General features: G+C 44.2%; 1 protein-coding gene across 50 annotated transcripts in view; it reads left to right on the plus strand.

Moving 5' to 3' along the window:
- PCBP3 (poly(rC) binding protein 3) overlaps positions 1-24,165 on the plus strand; it is a 281,196-nt gene that overhangs the window by 174,060 nt on the left and 82,971 nt on the right. For 3 of the 50 annotated variants that reach the window (XM_070252613.1, XM_070252599.1, XM_070252608.1), the window contains exon 3: positions 1,830-1,931. The exons of the other annotated variants lie outside the window; for them this stretch is intronic. The gene's annotated coding sequence lies outside the window, so the exon portion shown is untranslated. The remainder of the gene's footprint in view (positions 1-1,829; positions 1,932-24,165) is intronic. 50 annotated transcript variants of the gene reach the window in all.

Here is a 24,165-nt window from a genome sequence, read left to right on the forward strand (position 1 = left end):
TTTGTTGATAATAGCATTTTTTAAATGGACTTTAGAATAATTTTAGATTTACAGAAAAATTTAAAAGACAGCAGAGAGATTTCACACCTACCCCACACTAATTTCTCCCGTTATTAGCATCTATGTTAGTGGTGTACATTGGTTACAATTAATGGACCAATATTGATACAATGTCATTAACTAAAGTCCATTCTATATCAGATTTCCCCAGTTTTTCCTTAATGTCCTTTTTCTGTCCAAGAATCCATTCCAGGACAGCATATGACATTTAATCACATGTCTCTTTAGGCTCCTCTTGGCTGTGACAGTGTCTCAGACTTTTCTTGCTTTTGATGACTTTGACAGTTTTGAGGAGCATTAGTCAGGCATTTTTGGGGTGTCCCCCAATTGGGATTTGTATGATGGTTTCTCACGGTGGGACAGGGGTCATGGGTGGTGGGAGGAAGACCACAGAGGTGAAGTGCGCTTCTCACCACCTCACACCCAGGTTGCATGCCGTCCACGTGGCCTGTCACTGTGGGTGTGGACGTGACCCGTGGCAGAGGGGCATCTGTCAGGTGTCTCCATAATAAGGTTACTCTTTGTCCCCTCTCCCTACACTGTCCTCTTGGTAGGAAGTCGCCACATTTAAGGAGTGAAGTAAAAATATAGTTTTGTTTAACTTTTACTTTTTAAATTTTGCTAGAATTTATATTGGTATAGTGTGTGAGATTAGAAGCAGTCTTTAATTTTTTTCTTTTTGGTCTAAAACTAGTGTGCTAGCATCTTTGTTAAATGATCTCTTAGTTCCCCACTGGCCCTTAATGTCACATCATCTTTCTGTGTTTTACGTGCACAGCTTCTGATTGGTTCCATTGATCTCCCTGCATTGCTGTGCCAGTAGCACATGGTTTCAGTTAGTGCCTTTGAAAAATTGGCTCTTTATTCTTTTAAGTGACCTTTCCCACCACTTTCTGAGGTTCTGTAAAAGTACAGCTGGGGTTTTGGTTGGGATTGTGATAAGTCTCCTCACAGCGGAAAGTGTGGCCATCTAACCCCCCATGAAGCCGGCCCCAGGGGCCTGGCCCTGCTCTCCACAATGCAGACTACTGTGTCACTTCTTTTAGGGTTTTCCCTGTTTCTCACCTAAACCACAGGCTCGACTGGCTGAGGGTATGCTCCACAGGGCTTGAGGCCTTTGTCCTGCAATCCACCAGACTTCCCCAAAGGAGTGGCCGGTGACGGCCTGCCCAATGGCTGGCTGTGGAGCCTGGACTGGATGTGCTCCAGACTGTCGTCCAATCCTGTGAGGGTGGGAACTAGGACTGCATCCTAGCAGTGATGCACTGAAAGGATCATCTAAACCCACAACTGTGTAAGGTTGGGGTTTTTCTTACAATGTGTTTCCAGATCCCTGGGCATGGGTTTTCCTCATGAAGAGTCTGTGGTATTTGTGTTTTGGATAAACCCAAACACACATGTGGTTTTCTCTACTTGTCCTTTGAAGCTCGTCAGCTATGTAATTTTTGGTATTTCAAGTTTGAATTTACTGCCCCACTGACAGATCTTTGTTCCCAATATCCAGCTCATAAAGGGGGCTGGCAAGATGAGTTGGGGTTCAAGCGAAGCCAGGTGTTCTTTCTAGCTCCTGTCAATGATGTGTATTTGAGGTGAAGGCCTGCTCAGAGCTGAGGCATAGTGAAGTCCTCCCTTGAGTACCCAGTGGTGGTCAGGCTGCAGCACTGCAGGATCTGGGAGTGTATTCCACAGGCTCAGGAGTCAACAATGTAAAAACAATGCATGAACAGATCCTACCTGAAAATACTGCTTTGTTTTGCATTTTTCCTCAGTTGGATTGCTGCTTGCAGATTGAAATTTTCTGTTCACCAAAAAGGACCACCTTTCCAGTAACCTACTGCCTGCGTGCTCTGTGACCTAAGGACTTGGAAGAGGTGATGGAGTTCATTGCTGCTGCCTTAGGATGTCTGGTCCCTGTTGTGCAGCCCCAGCACACCAGGCCACTCCTTTGGCATCTGGTTTCTCTGTAGGTCCCATTGTACAAAGTTGCATTGCCACCACACGCACACACTGTACACACACTTACATTCATGCACATGCATTGCCACATGCAAAACGGAGCGGGTCAACATGGCTGTCTGCTCCAGAATCACTGGTGATAATCTGCCTGAGTCAGTGAGCAATGTTGGTTTGTCAGGTACAAACAAATGGCAATAACTGTTCTTTACCAACTGCACACTTTTGAGTTTTCTGCTGCCTGGAAGATTGTGGTATCTGTCTCTTCCACAGTGTGAGACCTCTGCCTAGTGTTGCTGTATTTATTTTTAAGACCGACTTCCTAGGGACTGCACCTGTGTGGGTAAGCTTGTCCTCACCCATGACTGGTCAGTGGTTGCACTTAGATCCCATACAACAGGAAGTCTCCTACCCCTTGCCGTAGAACCAAGGGTCAGTAGGTTTTCTAGAATAAATGCTTCTTGATTTGTTATATGCTTTTGTTTTATTTCTAGCATCCTCAAGTGATTATTTTTTTGACAGTTTTCTCATTGTTTTTTGGAAACAGGAGTGGCTAAGCCCACTTCACCTCCCAGTAGCTCCATCTCCTCATTGTTTTTCTAAAGTACTTTAGACAATTCCAAAGATCACTGTGCTGAACTGAAAATTAGTTTACAGAGCATCTGGGGTTTTAAAACACTCAAATTCTTGCTAAAGTTTCTGGATCTCTTGTTTCTTTATTTTTTTTTACAGTCTTTCATTCTCTAAGAGAATCTCAGGGCATTATACCAAGTCATATCAGAAAGAGTGGCTTTCAGAGCCACATCCAGAGTTCTTAAACTCAGTCATGGAAGCAGAGGGTCACACTGTCGTTATGTTCCATGTGCCCTGTGATCTGATTTCTCAAATCAGGTTTGCTTCTTCACAGCGATGCATCACTGACTGGGCCTGGGATTGTGCTGTAAAACTCTGCTTCCACAACCAAGCAGGGAGCTGTCGCCCTCCTTCCCCCAGGTTTGTCTTCAAGGCATGTTTGGACAGGAGGAGAGATTTCTGAGGGACATCAGCAGCATATGATGAAATCCAGGGGGCTGGCCTCCCAGGTTGGTCTGCTGCTTCGTCATTTCACATCTGCCAGTGCCTTCTCTTCCGTTCAGTCTGTCGCTTCTGTGAGAACGCAGATGACCTTGTGTATATCAGAGGTGCCTCAAGAAAACAGCACGGGACTTATTGACAAAAAGTATATTACAAAGATAGGAAAAGAAAAAAACAACGAGAGTGAGACCCCTCCCAGCATCATCAGTTATAGCAGTAAATCTGAATGACTAAGCTTTGCTGTTAAATGACAAACACACGTGAACTATAGATACACACAACAACATGGATGAATGTGAAAGTAACTGTGTTGAATGAAAGATGCCAGATATAAGAGAGTCCATGCTCTGTGATTTCATTTATGTACTATCCTAGAAGTGCAAACGAATCTGTAGACACGGAAAGCGGAGCAGCGGACTTCTGCTTCCAGGAAGGTGGGTTAGATGTACTTCCCTATTCCTCTGGCTAAATGCAACCACAGACCCTGGGTGTCACGTGTGAAACAAGCACAGATCCCTCTGAAAGGTGGCGAGATGAAGGCAGATGAGCCAGGGGCCCCAGGGCCTCTGGAGGACACGGCAGTGAATCCGCTGCATTTCCTTTTGCCTCCTATGTCCTGGACTGGGGGCTGGAGAAGTGGAAACCTGGGAACGCCAATGAATGCGGACCGAAAAGAAAGAAAATCCAAACAAACCCTGTTGTCTCTAAGCAAAGGAGCCCAGCCAGATAGAAACCTTTAGGCAGGAAGTTCTCTACTCTGGCCAAACATCTCCCCAGAACTGTGGCTCCAGCTCCACCCTTGCCAGGAAAGGTCTGGAGGGGAAGGCTCCAGCCCCCACAACACTGGCATCAGAGAAGGCTGGGTGGGGTCCCATACTTTCGTCTCTGCCTGGCTCTGTGGAGGCCCCCCATTGCCGTATTAGCTGGAACTCCCCCACCTGCCCAGCAATAACAGGGTTCCCACCTGGGTATCAGCAGAGGCCAAGTGGGGAACCTGGGCCTCTGCCCTAACCTGGCAGCAAAGAGGCAGCACCTGCCCCTTCATTGCTGCAGTGGTGTCTGAGGAGGCCAAAGTAAACACAAGATTTAAATAAGATCCAGAGTTTCATAACATAATATCAAAGTGTCTGGATTTCAACTGAAAGTCATTCAGCATTCTAAGAAGCAGGAAGACCTCAACTTGAGTAACAGAAGACAGTCAGTAGACACCAACATTGAGTTGACACAGATGTTAAAACTGTCTAACAAGGCTTTAAAGAAGCCTTCATAAAAATGCTTCAATGAAATTACAAACACAGTTGAAACAAATGAAAAGCTAGAAAGTCTTGGCAAAATATTAAAAGTCTCAGCAAAAAAATAGAAGATGTAAGGAACAACCAAATTGAATTTTTTATTTAGACTTTATTTTTTCAGAGCAGTTTTAGGTTCACAGCAAAATTGGAGGGGAGATAGAGAGATTTCCCATATCCCCCTGCCCCGACACGTGCACAGCCTCCCCAACTATCAGCATCCTCCACAGAGTGTGTGCCTGTTACAGTGGATGAGCCTACACTGACACGTCATAGTCACCCGTAGTCATTAGGTTCACTCTCACCATAAATTGTGTTTGTACATTCTATGCATTTGAACAAATGTCAAGTGACATGTATCCATCATTATAGCATCATAAAGAGTATTTTCCTGCTCTAAAGATCCTCTGCACTCTGCCTCTTCATCCCTCCTGCCGCTCCTAGAAACCACTGATCTTTTTATTGTCTCTGTAGTTTTGCCTTTTCTGGAATGTCATTTGGTTGGAATCATACAGTATGTGGCCTTTTCAGACTGACTTCTTTCACTTTAATATACATTTAAGGTTCCTGCATTTCTTTTCATGGCTTGATAGTTCATTTATTTTTAGGGCTGAATAATATTCCATTATCTGGATGTACCACGATTTATCCGTTCACCTACTGAGAAGCATCTTGGTTACTTCCAAGTTTTAGCAATTATGAATAAAGCTGCTATGAATATTCATGTGCAGGTTTTTGTGTGGACATAAGTTTTCAACTCCTTTGGGTAAATACCAAGGAGCATGATTGTTGGATTATATGGTAAGAGTATGTTTATTTAGTTTTGGGGTTTTTTTGTGGGTGTTTTTTTTTTTTTTTTTTTTTGGTGGGGAAGATTGGCCCTGAGCTAACATCTGTTGCCAATCTTCCTCTTTTTGCTTGAGGAAGATTGTTGCTGAGCTAACATGAGTGGAGCCATATTAAAATAGAGTCAGAGCAGCCATTTCAGAGGAATTGCCTTGCATGTCTTGTTTTCCTTATCTTCCAAACTGGACCAAACTGCCAACATTCCAAGAAGTCAGTAAGGACCAAGAATATCCTGTTTGTAAGGACTGATAAAACTGGACTTTGCTGATGACTGAATCACTAACTAATCAATGAAGTAAGATCTAACTTTTTGCCTGATAACTGAATCTCAAGCCAAGCTATGAAGTACAAACCTAGCCTTACTTCATCTGGCACCAATGAATTCTTCCTTTTTTTTCTCATGAGGAATATTGGCCCTGAGCTAACATCTGTGCCCATCTTCCTCTATTTTGTATGTGGGTTGCCACCACAGCATGGCTTGATGAGTGATGTGTAGGTCCATGCCCAGGATCTGAACCTGTGAACCCCAGGCCACTGAAGTGGAGCACATGAACTTAACCACTACACCACTGGGCTGGCCCCTGTGGTTCTCTTTTTAACAATGAGAACATGGAGAACTGTACACGGGCCCGTAAAACTTCTTCCCAGAGGAGATATCATGTGGCCCAGCCTGACCTCACTGGGCTTGACAAGTATATCCTCTCCCAGGGACAGGCGGTGAATATTCAGGAGCAATAAATAATGCAGCCACGACAGTTTGTCCCTCTGGTCACAAAGGTTTGCTCCCCTCCTTTCCCCATGCAAAATAAGGCCTGCCCAAGGGAGACCACCAAAAACCCATCTGTGGCACAGGCTGAATGCCAGGTTCTCTGTCCTGTTTCTTAGTTAGCTCCAGATCTGCCTCCTCTTGCTCTGGAGACCTAAGGACTGAGGAGCTGCTGACAGCTCTCCCACTGTGATGTACCTGGGTAGGGTCAGTATGCAAGAACTTGAACAAGCCACCTTTCTGACGGACCAGGAGGGCAGGCACCTGGAGCCCCTGCACCCCAGTGTCAACAAATAAGAGGCATAAACTGCAAGAGAAACAAAAGGTTTTTTTGAGGTCTTAATAATTGCAATTTGGGAGACACAGATTCAAGTAGAACTCAGAATGTGCTCTGACTACAGGAGTAGGGCTAAGGGTTCTTTTTGGAGAAAGGGAGGAAGATGAGGTAAGTTGTATTACGGAAGAGTTCATGGGCTGGCCTGGTGGCATAGTAGTTAAGTTCGCCCACTCACCTTCAGCAGCCGAGGGTTCACTGGTTTGGATCCTGGGCCTCGGACCTACACACTGCTCATCAAGCCATGCTGAGGCAGCATCCCACATAGAAGAACTAGAAGGATTTACAACTAGGATATATAACTGTGTATTGTGGCTTTGGGGAGGAAAACAAAAAAAGAGGAAAATTGGCAAGAGATGTTAGCTCAGGACCAATCTTCCTCACGAAAACAAAGGGAAGAGTTCATTGGTGCCAGATGAAGTAAGGCTAGGTTTGTATTTCATAGATTGGCTTGAGATTCAGTTATCAGGCAAAAGGTTAGACTTTACTTCATTGATTAGTTAGTGATTCAGTCATCAGCCAAGTCCAGTTTCATCAGTCCTTTCAGACTTCTTGGAATGTTGGCGGTTTGGTCCAGTTTGGAAGATAAGGAAAACAAGACATGCAAGGCAATTCCTCTGAAATGGCTGCTCTGGCTCTATTTTAATATGGCTCCACTCATGTCATCTTTCGCATTTCCCCTTTTGATCAAGATATTTCTCTGAGGACATTGCTGATCAAACGCTGGAAGGCATTGCTGATCGACTATTGGAAAATATTGCTGATCAGCCTTCACAGCATCACTGGTCCCTTGTCACCAGGATGGCTTATTCCTGTATGTCATGTCCCACGTGGGAGGGAAAGTGGTTTCCTTGGGAGGATGTAGGCCATGTTTAGAGCAACAAGAGTGCCAGAGCAGAGGAAGGCTCTGCCATCAGGTTCTTTTAGGGATTAACATCTTCTGCAGTTCCTTAAAGTTTCTCATGTGGAGTTTCATAGGCCTTACTAATCATTTCAAAGCACTGAGTGACCATTATCCAAGTGGTGTTTTTATAACGTCAAGCTATGCGGAGGAGACAAAGTTTTACAACAACAGAATTCCTATAATTACACACAAAGTTCTAAGTCCAAATTGGAGACAGAGCTGAACCAGCAGGCAATGCCTGAGAGCATCCAGCTCTAGAGATCAAAGAATCACAGGATGTCAGTGGGCACTGCTTTGAGCCATTCGACTTGTGCCCCAGTTCTGTCTAGTTCTGTCTCTACCTTGACAGAGGCATTACCCAAGTAAAACAAGAGGTATTTACAACAGTTACAAATGTTACCTCTTAAATCTCTGGAGGTTTCGTTGGTTAGGCAAGAGGTTCTAGACACTTAGCACAAGGAGTTAGGAGAGGAATGGTGGAGAGATTGGTCATTAAATGTACTAAATGGTCTCTAGATTCATGGACAGAATGAGGCTTCTGATGACAAACCCAACAGTCAGAAAGATTTCCCTCTTTTGTAATAGATTGGGAGATGCGGAGAGAGGGAGAAAATAAGCTAAGAAGCAGCAGCGAGTGAAAGGTGTACAGACCTGGTTCAGCTGTCTTGGGGAAGCTGTACGCCTCAGATGTCAGCTGCTTCTCTTCCTGGTCAGTTGCATTTGGAGGTCTCCAGTGTTTGCACATGACCAGATGTCAGGCAGAGCTTTCTTTAGCTGTGAGATGTATCTTCAAGATTCAGTGCCTTCTGGGAGGAAGATCCAAGATGGCGCCGTGAGTAGTCCTCTTTGTCTCTCGCCCTTCGAGTCTACAATTATTTGGACACTTATCGCTTGACAAAGGATATCCAGACAGCATCTCAGGACGTCTGAGACACCCACGCGACTATACATCGGAAGGCGGACGGACTTTCCTCCGGGAGGATGTGGAAATAGGTGAAAACTCTCCGACCCCGACGGGCAGCCTAGTACCCGCAAGCGGCTTTCTTCCAACGGACGCCCCCAGAGGATCCACACACATCTAGGGCAGGAGTGAGAACACAACAGAGGAGTGACGGTGGAAACAGGTGACCAGAACCCTGCCTAAACCCCCCGCAATTACTCCTAAACACAGAGGGAAACTTTGGAGTTGCACACCTGAGCCCGCGGGGAGAGTCTCTCCCCGCCATTGGCGGGGAGACCCAGCCTGGTGCTCGGGGCGCCCGGAGGGTCCCAGAGAGAGTCACGGAGGGTACGGAGGTCTCCCAGCTGCCGTTGCCCGCCCCGTGGGACTAGGGATTGCCGGAGATCTCGGAGAGGACCGGGGCTGAGGGAACTTTCAAAGGCCGGCTCTGCGACCCAGATGGGAAGCGCCGGAGTTCCGCCCGGGCAGCAGACAAAACTCTCTGTCTGCCGGTAGCAGAGGGGCCACGCTGAGCATTCACGGCTCCGGGAGAGGCCCAGAGAGAATCCCAGAGGGCGGGGCGACCCCCAGCTGCCGTTGCCCACCCCGTGGGGCTAGGGATTGCCGGAGATCTCGGAGAGGACCGGGGCTGGGGGAACTTTCAAAGGCCGGTTCTGCGACCCGGAGGGGAAGCGCCGGAGCTCCGCCCGGGCAGCAGACAAAACTCTCTGTCTGCCATTAGCAGAGGGGCCACGCCGAGCATTCACGGCTCCGGGAGAGGCCCGGAGAGAATCCCAGAGGGCGGGGTGACCCCCAGCTGCCGTTGCCCGCCCCGTGGGGCTAGAGATTGCCAGAGATCTCGGAGAGGACCGGGGTGGGGGGAACTTTCAAAGGCCGGTCCTGCGACCCGGAGGGGAAGCGCCAGAGTTCCGCCAGGCAGCAGACAAAACTCTCTGTCTGCCGTTAGCAGAGGGGCCACGCCCAGCATTCAGGGCTCCCGGGAGAGGCCCGGAGAGAAGCCCAGAGGGCGGGGCGACCCCCAGCTGCTGTTGCCCGCCCCCGTGGGTCTAGGGATTGCCGGAGATCTCGGAGAGGACCGGGGCTGGGGGAACTTTCAAAGGCCGGTTCTGCGACCCGGAGGGGAAGCGCCAGAGCTCCGCCCGGGCAGCAGACAAAACTCTCTGTGTGCCGTTAGCAGAGGGGCCACGCCGAGCATTCACGGCTCCGGGAGAGGCCCGGAGAGAATCCCAGAGGGCGGGGCGACCCCCAGCTGCTGTTGCCCGCCCCGTGGGGCTAGAGATTGCCAGAGATCTCGGAGAGGACCGGGGCGGGGGGGACTTTCAAAGGCCGGTTCTGAGACCCAGAGGGGAAGCGCCGGAGTTCCGCCAGGCAGCAGACAAAACTCTCTGTCTGCCATTAGCAGAGGGGCCACTCCCAGCATTCAGGGCTCCCGGGAGAGGCCCGGAGAGAAGCCCAGAGGGTGGGGCGACCCCCAGCTGCCGTTGCCCGCCCCGTGAGACTAGGGATTGCTGGAGATCTCGGAGAGGACTGGGGCTGGAGAGAGTTCCAGAGACCCAGCTTAGTAGCCTAGGGGGAAACCCTACAGGCTCACAGCAGCCTTAGGGAAAGCCTCTGCACAGCACCAGTAGAAGGCACCCAGCCGCCAGCCACAAGGCTGGAAGACCCCAGGGCAAAAGCAGCATAGCTAGGTGTACTAACCACAGACTGTAGAAGATGCCAATAGCTCTCCTGCGACCCATAGAGGACAAGTGAGATTCGGTGGGTGCTGACAGCAACGGAGCGACAAATATAAGTGATCCCACCCCTGGCCGCTGGAAAAGCCCATAACACCGTTGCAGACCCCAAGGAGAGAGCACATCTAGGTGGGCTGCAACAGTAGGCACCTGCAGCCTGAAGCCCCCCTGTGACGGCCCCCACGGCAGAGGAGGGAATCCAAAGGGCCACTGTGGCTACGAAGAGGGGCCCAGGCCCAGTTAGCAACTACGAACAGGGTTCCTGGTTGGTGAAGTATAAACAGCTGCTCCCCCCACCGCAGCAGCTGAAACAAGTGAAAGGAGCAACTAAACTCTATCTCCATGCGGAGGCACAAATCAACAACATCAAGCAATATGAAAAAATACATTAAATCTCCAGAACAGAAAGAAAGTAACAAATACACAGAAAACAATCCCAAAGAAAATGAGATATATAACCTAAATGATGATGACTTCAAAACAGCCATCATTAAGATTCTCAATGAGTTAAGAGAGAATTCTGACCGACAACCCAACGAGTTCAGGAGCTATGTCACAAAAGAGTTTGATACGATAAAGAAGAACCAAACAGAAATATTGGAAATGAAGAACACAATAGAGGAGATTAAGAAAAATCTAGATGCTCTGAACAGTAGGGCCGATAATATGGAGGAAAGAATTAGCAATTTGGAAGATGGCAATATAGAATTGTTGCAGGCAGAGGAGGAGAGAGAAGCAAGACTTAAAAGAAATGAAGAAACTCTCCGAGAATTATCAGACACAATTACGAGATGCAACCTAAGGATTATAGGTATACCAGAGGGAGAAGAGAAGGAGAAAGGGGCAGAAAACCTATTCAAAGAAATAATGGCTGAGAACTTCCCAAATCTGGTGAGGGAGATGGATCTTCAGGTGACAGAAGCCAATAGATCTCCAAACTTTATCAATGCAAGAAGACCAACTCCACGGCATATAGTAGTGAAGCTAGCAAAAGTCAACGACAAGGAGAAAATATTAAGGACAGCCCGGCAAAAGAAACTAACCTACAAAGGAACCCCCATCAGGCTATCAGCAGATTTCTCAGCAGAAACTTTACAGGCTAGAAGAGAGTGGAATGATATATTCAAAAATCTGAAGGACAAAAATCTACAGCCGAGAATTCTCTACCCAGCGAAAATATCCTTCAAATACGATGGAGAAATAAAAACTTTCCCAGATAAACAAAAATTAAGGGAGTTCATTGCCACAAAACCTCCTCTTCAGGAAATCCTCAGGAAAACCCTCATTCCTGAAAAATCCAAAAAAGGAAAGGGGCTACAAAACCACGAGCAGAGGAGATAAGTAGAAGGACAACAACAGAGAGTAGCAGCTCTACATCAGAACAGATTAAACCATGGGACGAGAAACAAAGGAAACTGAAGAAAACTGGAAAACAAGACACAAAATGGTAGTGGTAGGCCCCCACGTCTCAATAATCACTCTAAATGTAAATGGATTGAACTCCCCAATCAAAAGACACAGAGTGGCAGGATGGATCAAAGAACAAGATCCAACAATATGCTGCCTCCAGGAAACACACCTCAGCCCCAAAGACAAACACAGACTCAGAGTGAAGGGATGGAGAACAATACTCCAAGCTAATAATGAACAAAAGAAAGCAGGTGTCGCTATACTAATATCAGACAAGGTAGATTTCAAAGCAAAACAGATAAAGAAAGATAAAGAGGGACAGTATATAATGATAAAAGGGACTCTCCACCAAGAAGACATAACACTTATAAATATATACACACCCAACACAGGAGCACCAAAATTTGTAAAGCAACTCTTAATAGAACTAAAAGAAGACATCAACAACAATACAATAATAGTAGGGGACCTCAACACACCATTAACACCAATGGACAGAACATCCAGACAGAAAATCAACAAGGAAATAATAGAATTAAATGAAAAATTAGACCAGATGGACTTAATAGATATATATAGAACACTTCATCCAAAAACAGCAGGTTACACATTCTTCTCAAGTGCACATGGAACATTCTCAAGGATTGACCATATTTTGGGAACCAAAGCAAACATCAATAAATACAAGAGAGTTGAAATAATATCAAGCATCTTTTCTGATCATAACGCTATTAAACTAGAAATCAACTACAAGAAAAAAGCAGAGAAAGGTGCAAAAATGTGGAGACTAAACAACACGCTTCTCAACAAACAATGGATCATTGAAGAAATTAAAGAAGAAATCAAATATTATCTGGAGACAAATGAAAATGAGAACACGACATACCAAATCATTTGGGAGGCAGCAAAAGCAGTCCTAAGAGGGAAATTCATCGCAATACAGGCTCACCTCACTAAACAAGAAAAAGCTCACGTAAGCAACCTCAAACGACACCTAACAGAACTAGAAAAAGAAGAACAAACAAAGCCCAGAGTCAGTAGAAGGAGGGAAATAATAAAAATAAGAGCAGAAATAAATGATATTGAAACAAAAAAGACAATAGAAAGGATCAATGAAACAAAGAGTTGGTTCTTTGAAAGAATTAACAAAATTGACAAACCCCTAGCCAGACTCACCAAGAAAAGAAGAGAGAAATCGCAAATTAATAAAATCAGGAATGACAGAGGAGAAATCACAACAGATACCAATGAAATACAAGAGATCATAAGAGAATACTATGAAAAACTATATGCCAACAAATTGAACAACCTGGAAGAAATGGACAAATTCCTAGACTCCTACAATCTCCCCAAACTGAATCAGGAAGAAATGGAGAATCTGAATAGACCAATCACAAGTAAGGAAATAGAAACGGTAATCAAAAACCTCCCCAAAAACAAGAGTCCAGGACCAGACGGCTTCTCTGGAGAATTCTACCAAACATTCAAAGAAGACTTAATACCTATTCTCCTCAAACTGTTCCAGAAAATTGAGAAAGATGGAGAACTCCCTAACACATTCTATGAAGCCAACATCACTCTGATCCCCAAACCTGACAAGGACAACACAAAGAAGGAGAACTACAGGCTGATATCACTGATGAACATAGATGCAAAAATCCTCAACAAAATTTTGGCAAACCGATTACAGCAATACATCAAAAAGATTATACACCATGATCAAGTGGGATTTATACCAGGGACACAGGGATGGTTCAACATCCGCAAGTCAATCAACGTGATACGCTACATCAACAAAATGAAAAACAAAAACCACATGATCATCTCAATAGATGCAGAGAAAGCATTCGACAAGATCCAACACCCATTTATGATAAAAACCCTCAGTAAAATGGGTATAGAAGGAAAGTACCTCAACATAATAAAGGCCATATATGATAGACCCACAGCCAACATCATACTCAATGGACAAAAGCTGAAAGCCATCCCTCTGAGGACAGGAACAAGACAAGGGTGCCCACTTTCACCACTCCTATTCAACATAGTACTGGAGGTGCTGGCCAGAGCAATTTGGCAGGAAAAAGAAATAAAAGGAATCCAAATAGGTAACGAAGAAGTAAAACTCTCGTTGTTTGCAGACGACATGATCTTATACATAGAAAACCCCAAAGAATCCAAAGAATCTAATAGAAAAACTATTAGAAATAATCAACAACTACAGCAAAGTAGCAGGGTATAAAATTAACGTGCATAAATCAGTAGCATTTCTATACACTAACAATAAACTAACAGAAAAAGAACTCAAGAACTCTATCCCATTCACAATCGCAACGAAAAGAATAAAATACCTTGGGATAAACTTAACCAAGGAAGTGAAGGATCTATACAATGAAAACTACAAGACTTTCTTGAAAGAAATAGGCGATGACATAAAGAGATGGAAAAACATTCCTTGCACATGGATTGGAAGAATAAACATAGTTAAAATGTCCATACTACCTAAAGCAATATACAGATTCAATGCTATCCCAATCAGAATCCCAAGAACATTCTTCACAGAAATTGAACAAACAATCCTAAAATTCATATGGGGGAACAAAAGACCACGAATTGCTAAAGCAATCCTGAGCAAGAAAAACAAAGCCGGCGGAATCACAATCCCCGATTTCAAAACATACTACAAAGCTACAGTGATCAAAACAGCATGGTACTGGTACAAAAACAGGTCCACAGATCAATGGAACAGAATTGAAAGCCCAGAGATAAAACCACACATCTATGGACAGCTAATCTTCGACAAAGGAGCAGAGGGCCTGCAATGGAGAAAAGAAAGTCTCTTCAACAAATGGTGCTGGGAAAACTGGACAGCCACATGCAAAAGATTGAAAATTGACCATTCTTTTTCACCACACACCAAAATAAACTCAAAATGGATCAAAGACCTAAAGATTAGGCCTGAGACAATAAGTCTTTTGGAAGAGAATATAGGCAGTACACTCTTTGACATCAGTTTCAAAAGAATCTTTTCGGACACTGTAACTCCTCAGTTGAGGGAAACAATAGAAAGAATAAACAAATGGGACTTCATCAGACTAAAGAGCTTCTTCAAGGCAAGGGAAAACAGGATTGAAACAAAAAAACAGCTCACTAATTGGGAAAAAATATTTACAAGCCACTTATCCGACAAAGGGTTAATCTCCCTAATATACAAAGAACTCACACTGCTTAACAACAAAAAAACAAACAACCCGATCAAAAAATGGGCAGAGGACATGAACAGACATTTCTCAAAAGAAGATATGAATATGGCCAATAGACACATGAAAAGATGTTCATCATCGCTAATCATCAGGGAAATGCAAATCAAAACTACACTAAGATATCACCTTACCCCCGTTAGATTGGCAAAAACATCCAAAACCAAGAACGACAAATGTTGGAGAGGTTGTGGAGAAAGAGGAACCCTCATACACTGTTGGTGGGAATGCAAACTGGTACAGCCACTATGGAAAACAGTATGGAGATTTCTCAAAAAGTTAAAAATAGAAATACCCTATGACCCAGCCATCCCATTACTGGGTATCTATCCTAAGAACCTGATATCAGATATCTCAAGAGTCCGTTGCACCCCTATGTTCATCGCAGCATTATTTACAATAGCCAAGACGTGGAACCAGCCTACATGCCCAGAAACTGATGATTGGATAAAGAAGATGTGGTATATATACACAATGGAATACTACTCAGCCATAAAAAAAGACGAAATTGGCCCATTCACAACAACGTGGATGGACCTCGAGGGCATTATGTTAAGCGAAATAAGTCAGTCAGAGAAAGACGAACTCTATATGACTCCACTCATAGGTGGAAGTTAGTATATTGAGAAGGAGAATCTGATCGGTGGTTACCAGGGAAAAGGGGGGGTGGGGGGAGGGTACGGAGGGGGAAGTGGTGTACCCACAACATGACTAACAAAAATGTACAACTGAAATCTCACAAGGTTGTAATCTATCATAACATTAATAAAAAAAAAAAAAAAAAAGATTCAGTGCCTTCTAGTTCTGTAGGAGTGTCAGAGGTTAGGAGCACTGGTAAGGTCCTTTCCAATGGAGCTTGAGGGCTGTCTTTCTCTGATGATACTTCCAGAATAACAGTCACCAGGCTCTAGACTGTGACCAAAAGGATCCTTTAAATTGGAATCCAGGAAAGCTGCTTTAACCTGATGATGGGCTCGAGCTAAGACATTAGAGACTTACGGTAGCTGGTCATACCAGTGTAAGACAACAAAGGATCAGCAGAAGATTGTGTACCAACAGACACTGACCTGCCAGTGACCATCCCATGTAGAGTCACTTCATGTTTTCCAAAGAGAAGACTGCGAACAATTGTTGAGACCAAAAGCCATACCTTAGGCCAGGGGAGTCCAGTCTATAGATACATATAATAAAAACCTCCAAGACAATTCACAGGACCTGAATCCAATATCTACAAAGGTGCAAACTTAATTTTTCTGTCTACAATTACCCTCTTTTGATTTTTTTACCAAAGATAATCACAATAAAACAAATTTGTTTATTATAAACTTGACCTGATTATTTATACAGATGAAAATAAGAGGGGCCAGCCCTGTGGCCAAGTGGTTAAGTTTGCACGCTCTTCTTCGGTGGCCCAGGGTTTCGCCAGTTCAGATCTTGGGCGCGGACCCAGCACTGCTCATCAAGCTGTGCTGAGGCAGTGTCCCACATAGCACAGCCAGAAGGACCTACAACTAGATATACAACTATGTACTGGGGGCTTTGGGGAGAAGAAGAAGGAAGAAAAAAAAAGATTGGCAACAGATGTTAGCTCAGGGCCAATCTTTAAAAAAGAGAAAAGCCTCCTAATATGAGAGTTATGATAACCTCCAAACACGGATCCTTTAAAAAGAAGAAGAAAATAAGAATACTCACTGAAAGTTTCTGAATTCTGGAGGAATCAGCTAAGGAGAAAAAGTAAATGTTTCATCTTTATTTACAAAGGTATATCTTACCAAATTGTTGATAGCTTAAGAGAAAATATTTCTTTAAATTTGTAAAAACAAAGCTTTAGAGCATCTTTCTCAGCTCACATGGTCCCATGTAATTTAATATTTCTTCTGCTTGAATCCAGTTTTTCCACTAGTTTTCTTGACTTTGCCTGATGATTGAGGATGATAGGAGCAGTGATAATTCCACGAAGTTTGAAAGGTTTTTGTTAAGGTTTGTATGATATGCCCAGTGAAGTCGGTACCTCCATCACTGGAGACGGTGGAACATGTACCCCAAGTAGGAGACATTTTCTTACAGTTTCTTTGCCATTGTGAGTTTATCAGCTTTACGGCAAGGCAGAACTTTAACCCATCCAGAAAACCATGTGTACAATAACAAGAACATGTTCATAACCCATTCTAAGTAGCAGTTGAATGAAATTTAGCTGCAAATGCTTAAACGACCCAGAGGGAGGAGTTTGAGGCTTCTGGGGACAGAAATAGTTCTTCCTATAGTTGGTAAGGGAATGTAAAAACAAAAAATGGAGTTTTCAGGGTAGCCAGGGAAAGCCATATGGGCATGTTGGATTTCCCATAGCTCTGACTGTTCATTTGATTTAGAGCCATTGGTTCCCCGTCTTAACTTCTCTGATTCAGGAGCACACTGTTGCAATGTTACAGGGATATCAGGATGGCAAAAGTCTGGCAGTGAGGGGTCAATTTTTTGCAGAAGCAGAATAGACTTCATCCACGTGTCGTAACCTTTATAGATTCCATTGTTGCTGCCTTTGCATGAAATTCAGCTCAGGTGCTTTCCTGATAGTTAGTGTGAGCCTTAATTTTGATGACAGACAACATTTTATACCAGGGTATATTAGATTTCCAGGAATTTCACATAATGTCTGGAACTCTTATAACATACGCTTATAAAGACATAATATAAAGAAGGCTTAATGTTATTTCTTATTTGACAGTGCTTCCCATGTAATTTAATGTATCAGATAAGCCTAATTAGTTTGATAGCCCTCTTTTTATAAGGAGAAAGGGCAAATCTTTTTAGATGTTTCAGGGATCCTCTGAAATATCCCAAAGTTAGCTAGAGGTCAAAAAAGACTTCATTTAGAATCTGATTTTAGGAAGTTTGTCAAAAATACCAAGGAGGTTTTGAAACACTTGCCTAAATAGGGTCACAAATCATTATGAAACTTAATATTTAATTATCTGTTTAACAAAAGACAGATGTCAAAGACAAGTATGGGAGGTTACATAGCTACAAAACAGTATTTCTTTTAATTGAAAAGAGTCAGCCTTTCTAAGTAATCGCAGACCTGATGAAGACAAAACACAGAATCTTTGTTTCCTGGGCAGATTATATTAAACATAAAGAAACTTTGTTTATAATTTCTTATTAAGAGCAGACTGATAATCTGAGAAGACTTTGTCCTCTAATAGAGAGAAAAGCCAAATTCTAATTTGTGCCAGTATACTTTTGATATTAAAATTCATTTACTTCATTAAAATCCATTCTAATCTTAGCCAGCTTGACCGTGCTCTTTTCTCTGACTCTTTTCTCAGGTTTCCTTTTCCACAAACCTTGTTAACTTTCTTTTTGAATTCAGAATTTATCCTTTCTTCTTTCCCATAACCAGTTTTAATTTAGGACAAATTTACTTTCTTAACAAAAGTATCTTCATTCCTTATGCCTTCTTTGACTGAAAACATACATTTTCTCATAGCATAATTTTTTTAATGTAGCGCAAACCATGTTTTCTAATAGATCTAAACATCTTTTAGTTTTTCTGTAATAAGAAGCCAAAAGTAGGTAAACTTAGACTTGTTTAGCAATTAATGTTTCAGTATTTTATCCTATCTGAAAATGGTCTAGATATTCAACGAATTTTCCATCATTTAATTTAACTTAGTAAAACTCTTAAGGTTTCAAGTCACAAAAAAAATTTTGGAAGCTATTTTTAAGTACATATACCATAACACACAATTACAGTTAAAAAGTTCACTTAAAAACCTTTTTATTTTACTTCCATCTATTTAGTTTACTTGTTCCCAACAATTATGTTTAGATTATCCCTGCAAGAACTTAATAACACATTAGACAAAGTCAGCCATAAATTTTTTGCTCCCAAATTTTGTAACAAAGATAAAATGAATTTGTTTGACTTTTAGTAAACCTAGGTAGAACAAAAGTTTTATCAAATTAACTTGAAAAACATTTGGGTTAGTTTATATTACATTTAGAAATAATCTAAATGTAATAGATTTAGCTTGGGCTCTTGGTTGCTGTAGGGGTGGGAAACTTTTCCCTTCTTCCCTTCTGGGTTCTTTGGCTGGTCTAATAATTAAATTGACATGACAGATTAACAGAACAAAAATAAATTTAATTTCATACATACGGGAGCCCCATAAAAATATGAGGCTCAAAGAAGTGACCAAAGCAGGAAGTGCTTATACCATTTAGACAAAGAAACAATAAATTTGTGAAGAATTGACAAGACAAAGAGATTTGGGCTTGGAGTAGTAAATTAGTAAAGAAGTTACAAGGTTTGTTTATGCAGCCTTCTTGGCCCTAAATTCCCTGTTTCTGCTGATAGAGACACCTTCTGCCCTCCTGGTACAGGGATTGGGCCTTTCACGTAGTAGATTTATTTTCTGCTTTCAGGGGGATGGAGGAGGGACAGAGTGTCCTTGCACTGGCTGTTTCTCAAGTACCTTTAATTCAAAATAATCAATATGCCAAAGTGGCATATTTTGCTCCCCTTCATTGTTTTACTGGGCATGAAGTTTCAGTGCTTCTGCTTCCCCATTTAAAGTCATAAAATCAGATTTGAATATGAAATCTTCTAATTTTTGTTTATTTATTTTTGCTGAGGAAGATTGGCCCTGAGCTAACATCTATTGCCTGTCTTCCTCTTTTTGCTTGAGGAAGATTGTCCCTGAGCTAACATCTGTGGCAATCTTCCTCTATTTCATATGTGGGACCCTGCCACAGCATGGCTTGATGAGTGGTGTGTAGGTCCATGCCCAGGATCCGAACCTGCAAACCCCGGGCCACCAAAGTAGGGCATGTGAACATAACCAGTACGCCACCAGGCTGGCCCCGGATATCTCCTAGTTTTTAAATGCTGGAAACGAATTCAGACCATGGGGACCAGTCAGCACACGTCAGGTGGACGTGGTCTGATCACCAGACTTCTCAGGGAAGGCTGAGGCCAAGCTAGGAGACGCTCAGGTGAGCAGAGGAAGTGAGGAACTGGCAGCACCCCTCTGTGCAGAGGCAGACGCATGTCCTCAGCCCTCAGCAGTCGGTGGCTGTCATGGTCCCCTCAGCCCCTGGGCCCCTCACAGCAGCTCTGATTGAGGAGGCCACGAGTCCACAGACCCCAAGTTGGAGGGAAGCAGTGGAGGCCTGGCCCAGGCAGGCCCCTTGGCAAAAGGGTGGTGGGATTTTGGGAGGCCTGGCTGTGGGCTTCTTATTCTGGGCCAGGTGGTCCCAGTGCAATTCTGGGCCTGTCCTCTGCATCAGGATGCCCATCACAGGGCGCTCCTTGTCTGCAGCTCACGTGAGAGCCCCTACTGTACACCATCAATAATAACAAGAATGTATCACCTAAGGGGCTTTGCTTTCCGTTAGCCAAGTCTGTGCTGAGCTGGACATCTCCCCGGTCATGCAGACTGTCAGGCACTACTGTCACCCAGTTGGTGGGGGAGGAAGGACAGCCTTGGGTCCTGGTTCTTAGCTTCCCTCCAGCACAGTCTGTTTAATGTCTGGTTATGATGGCTTCACAACAGAGAATGACCACAGCAGCCCTGTCCTTCCCCAGGTCACTGCGTACCACAGAATGTAAGTGTTAGTGTGGGACATACAGCTTGAAGTAACAGTATCTCTGAAACTGCACACAGATGAAATGGAAAATTGTGAGCAAAATGGGGCAGCAGGCTCCAAATGAAGCCCTGTTTTTAAAAACCAAGTATGCTCTTTGAGAGTGCAATCCAAGAGATAGGTGGTGTGAAAGATTTCTTTAAAAAGGCACAAAGCAGCCTTTGGAACTGACATAGGGAAGGAGATGAGCAAATGAGTTCTGAGATTGTAAAGTGCACGTTTACAGCAAAACCCGGGAACACCAATTCTAAAAGCTGAGTGTGCCAGCACACACAGAGAGGGAATAAAGGAGAGGCGACGAGGCCGCAGTGAGTCCAAGAAAGCTGCTGGAAGCCTGGACCTCAGTCTGGGTCCACCGTGATCAACTCTACCTGCCTGGCTTGGAGAAGAGAGCGTGTTGTGATGTCAGCCAGGGCAGATCTGCACAGCTTCTGTTGACCCGGGGGCTGTGCTTCATTCTCCATGCCACAGAGGTTCTGATGAATGACATTTTAAAAAGATGAATCATCATAGTAGCTGGGTGCATGTCTGTCTGAGTTGAAGCCAAAGTGAGGCCAGCCAGGGCCAGAGAGCTGGCCTGGTGGGGCCAAAGCAGGCTGCCGGACTGTGCCTCTCCACAGACCAATGAATTCTTCCTTAAGTTCCAGTCCCTTGCCCACCCAAAAGTGATCCTCCTGCAAGACACCCCAAGGACCTGTTGCAGCAATTCCACAGCACCTGAGCTGGGCTACGCCCTTTGGCTGAGGAGAGTCCAGCACCCGGCGGCTTTGATGTCACAGCAAAGCCCAGATGCTTAAGCATTGCCAGCCCTGGCCTCTGTGTGGGCTCCCAGCTCCTGCACTGATCCAGTGCACCCTGGAGAGCAGCTCTGCTGGTTCCCTGTGTATCTGAGAAGTCAGAGGCAGAGAAAGGATCACTGGGCTCAAGCCCAAAGAGACGCTGAGCACCTCACAGGTGTGCTGGCCCTCGGCCTGGCCACCCTACCACTGCTCGGGGCTTTGTGGGAGACAGACACTTGAGCAACACAGACCAGGGGGTCTTGAACACACTCCTGTTAGCTGGATGTGGGCCTGAACCCCAGCTTGGGCAAGCCAGACTGGACAGTGCAACAGTGCTTTGCTTGTGGTGTTTTTAGTCAGGCCAAATGGCTTTAGAGCAGAAGCCAGGCCAGCATACCTGCCAACAAGGCCAGAAACAGAGGTACATGGCCCAGGGCTCCAGGAAGGGCAAGGAGAGCAGCGCTGCCATGTTGTCTAAGGTGGCCTCCTCCTTTACCCTGCAGCAGGCTGCTGCTGCCCCCCTGGTCCTGGGCCACCACTGCTCCCAGAGCCAAGCATCTGGTCAGGCCTGAAGGCTGCACTTCTCCCTGGGAGATATATTCTGATGGAGCCTTGGAGTCATTCTTGATACCTCCTCACTCCTTGCTCATCTGATCCAGCACCAGACCCTCCTAATTCTACCTCCAGTGGTGAATCCTGAATCTCCCTCTATCCTGACTGCTCCAGTCACTGGGACGAGTCACACCCACCAAGTAGCCAGAATCACCCTTTTTTTTTTTTTGAGGAAGATTAGCCCTGAGCTAACATCTGTGCCCATATTCCTCTGCTTTATATGTGGGACGCCTGCGGCAGCATGGCTTGACAAGGGGTGTGTAGGTCCATGCCCAGGATCCAAACCTGCAACCCCTGGGCCACCAAAGCTGAGTGCACAAACCTAACTGCTGCACCACTGGGCCGGCCCCAGAATGACCTTTAATAAGTATAGCTGCAAACAGGACACCCACCCAACACCAGCCCTGGCACTTAGAATACAGTCCCAGCTGCTTACAACCTGCACAGGCAGGCCCTGCCTACTTGACCCGTGTCTTCCTGCTCTGCTGACCCCCCATCTCAATGACAACTGTCCCTAATGTCTTGGCCTTCTTGCAGTCCTTTGTAAGCACCATGCTCCACCTGACCCCAGGCCATCATGCCACAGAGCTCCGGCCCACATGCTCTTCTTGTACCATGACTTTGACTTTCCTCCCGTCAAGGGGCAGTCAACATTCCCTCTCCTGGAATCTGGGCACCCAGTGACCACAGTGAGAGTGACATGATGTGACTTCCACATCTAAATCACAGAAAGCACAGTGTCCTGCCTCTCGGGATGCTTGCTTTCAGGACCCAGTCTCAGGTGCTATGCTGTGAGGAAGTGTGAGCCACACTTCCTTAACATCATAAAATATGACACGAGTGTGTCAACATGAAAATTTTCCAACAGTTTTTTTACTGTTGATGTGTTTGGTCAGGATCAAAACAAGGTCCACTCATTGGATTTGGTTGTTATGCTTCTTAAATCTAGTTTTGAGGAATGTCCCACATTCTGGACTTGGCTGGTTGTTCCTCATGGGGTCATTCAGCATATTCCTCTATTTCCATATTTCCTGCAACCTGGCTTTCTTACATTCAGGGTCTTTTTTATTTATTTATTTATTTTTTTGGTAAGATTGGTCCTGAGCTAACATCTGTGCCAGGCTCCCTCCATTTTGTATGTGGCATGCCACCACAGTGTGGCTTGATGAGTGTTGTGTAGGTCTGTGCTTGGGATACAAACCCCAGACCACCGAAGCAGAGCACACGAGCTTAACCACTATGCCACTGGGCCAGCCCCCTTTCAGGGTTGTTTTGTTAGGCAAGCAAACATCATAGGTAGTGCTGTGTGCTTTGTACTGTGTGATGTTCCCTCTGACCGATGCCAAGACTGAGGAACAAGTTTGGGTGTGTCCGTCTGATCCCTGCAGTCTCAGGCTCACTGGCACCTTTCATGGAGTGTTGTTAGGACCTACTGGTAATCGTGCCTAGGTCCATTATTCCATTAGGTCTGCAGAAATGTGACTTTTCAACTCTGTGATTCTTTCTGCATCTATTAGTTGTGATTTTTCTACATAGAATAACCTTCCTTCATCCACTAGGGCTATTTGGTTACCTAAAATAAGATTGATACCAGAAAAGCAAGAGGAATGTTTACTTCTTTGCATTTAATTATATTTTCATTGGAGTGTGTTAGTACTTTGGGAGCCTCCAATGATGTCCAATGAGTTTTGTTTCTCTCTCTGCTTTTCTTTCTTTTTAAAGCAGCATTAATAATTTATGGATTTCATATATACAGTAACTTTTATTCAGTTGCAACTATTATTCTCTTTACTCAAATCATGCTGTATTTGGCTGGCTCCTGTGTCTCTTTGGTATAACCACACTAGTCTTTGATGGCTTCCTTGCCTCTGTCGTACAACATGTCCCAACCTCATCTTTCATGTTTCCTTTCTCAGACGTTCTGGAATCACTTAATTCTCCTAAGGAACCCTGTCTTAGCCCCAGGTAGGGAATAGTATTTAGAGACCATAGTCTAGGCATTAAGGGTGCTTATTGCAATTGAGTTGTCATTGCTTTTTCATAATTTTAGAGGACAGAATTAAGAAATTTGTATTTTGTAAATGTGAAAGGGGAAATCATGAGTTCACAGAAATATTTCTGAATCAAACTTAAGATTACAGCGTTTTTACTTAAAAATTTTTGTACTTCTCTTTTTTCTCATTATTAGCATGATTACTTACTCGCTTCATCCTAAATATACATTCAGCAGGTTTAGAATAATAATACCAATGTCATTACTATCAATAAGTGACTAAATTAAGGGTAGTATATTTCCTTGCACTTCTTTCTATCCTTAAAATATATCCCCTGAGAATATGCAGCCAGATTCCTGTGTTTTAAGGTCAATTGCCATGGTTCTTTTCTCTTTATGGTTACATCACCAACTTGGTGTATACTTAGATTTTTTTTTTAGCTTTTAGGGATTTAAAAAATTTCTTGTTTTGATTATGTAAACATTTACATGATTCTAAAGTAAAAATTTATTGCAAAGTATATTCAGAAGTCTTACTTCCATCCCATTCA

The sequence above is a fragment of the Equus caballus genome, chromosome 26 (genome assembly GCF_041296265.1).
Source record: "Equus caballus isolate H_3958 breed thoroughbred chromosome 26, TB-T2T, whole genome shotgun sequence".
NCBI classification, from domain to species: Eukaryota; Metazoa; Chordata; class Mammalia; order Perissodactyla; family Equidae; genus Equus; species Equus caballus.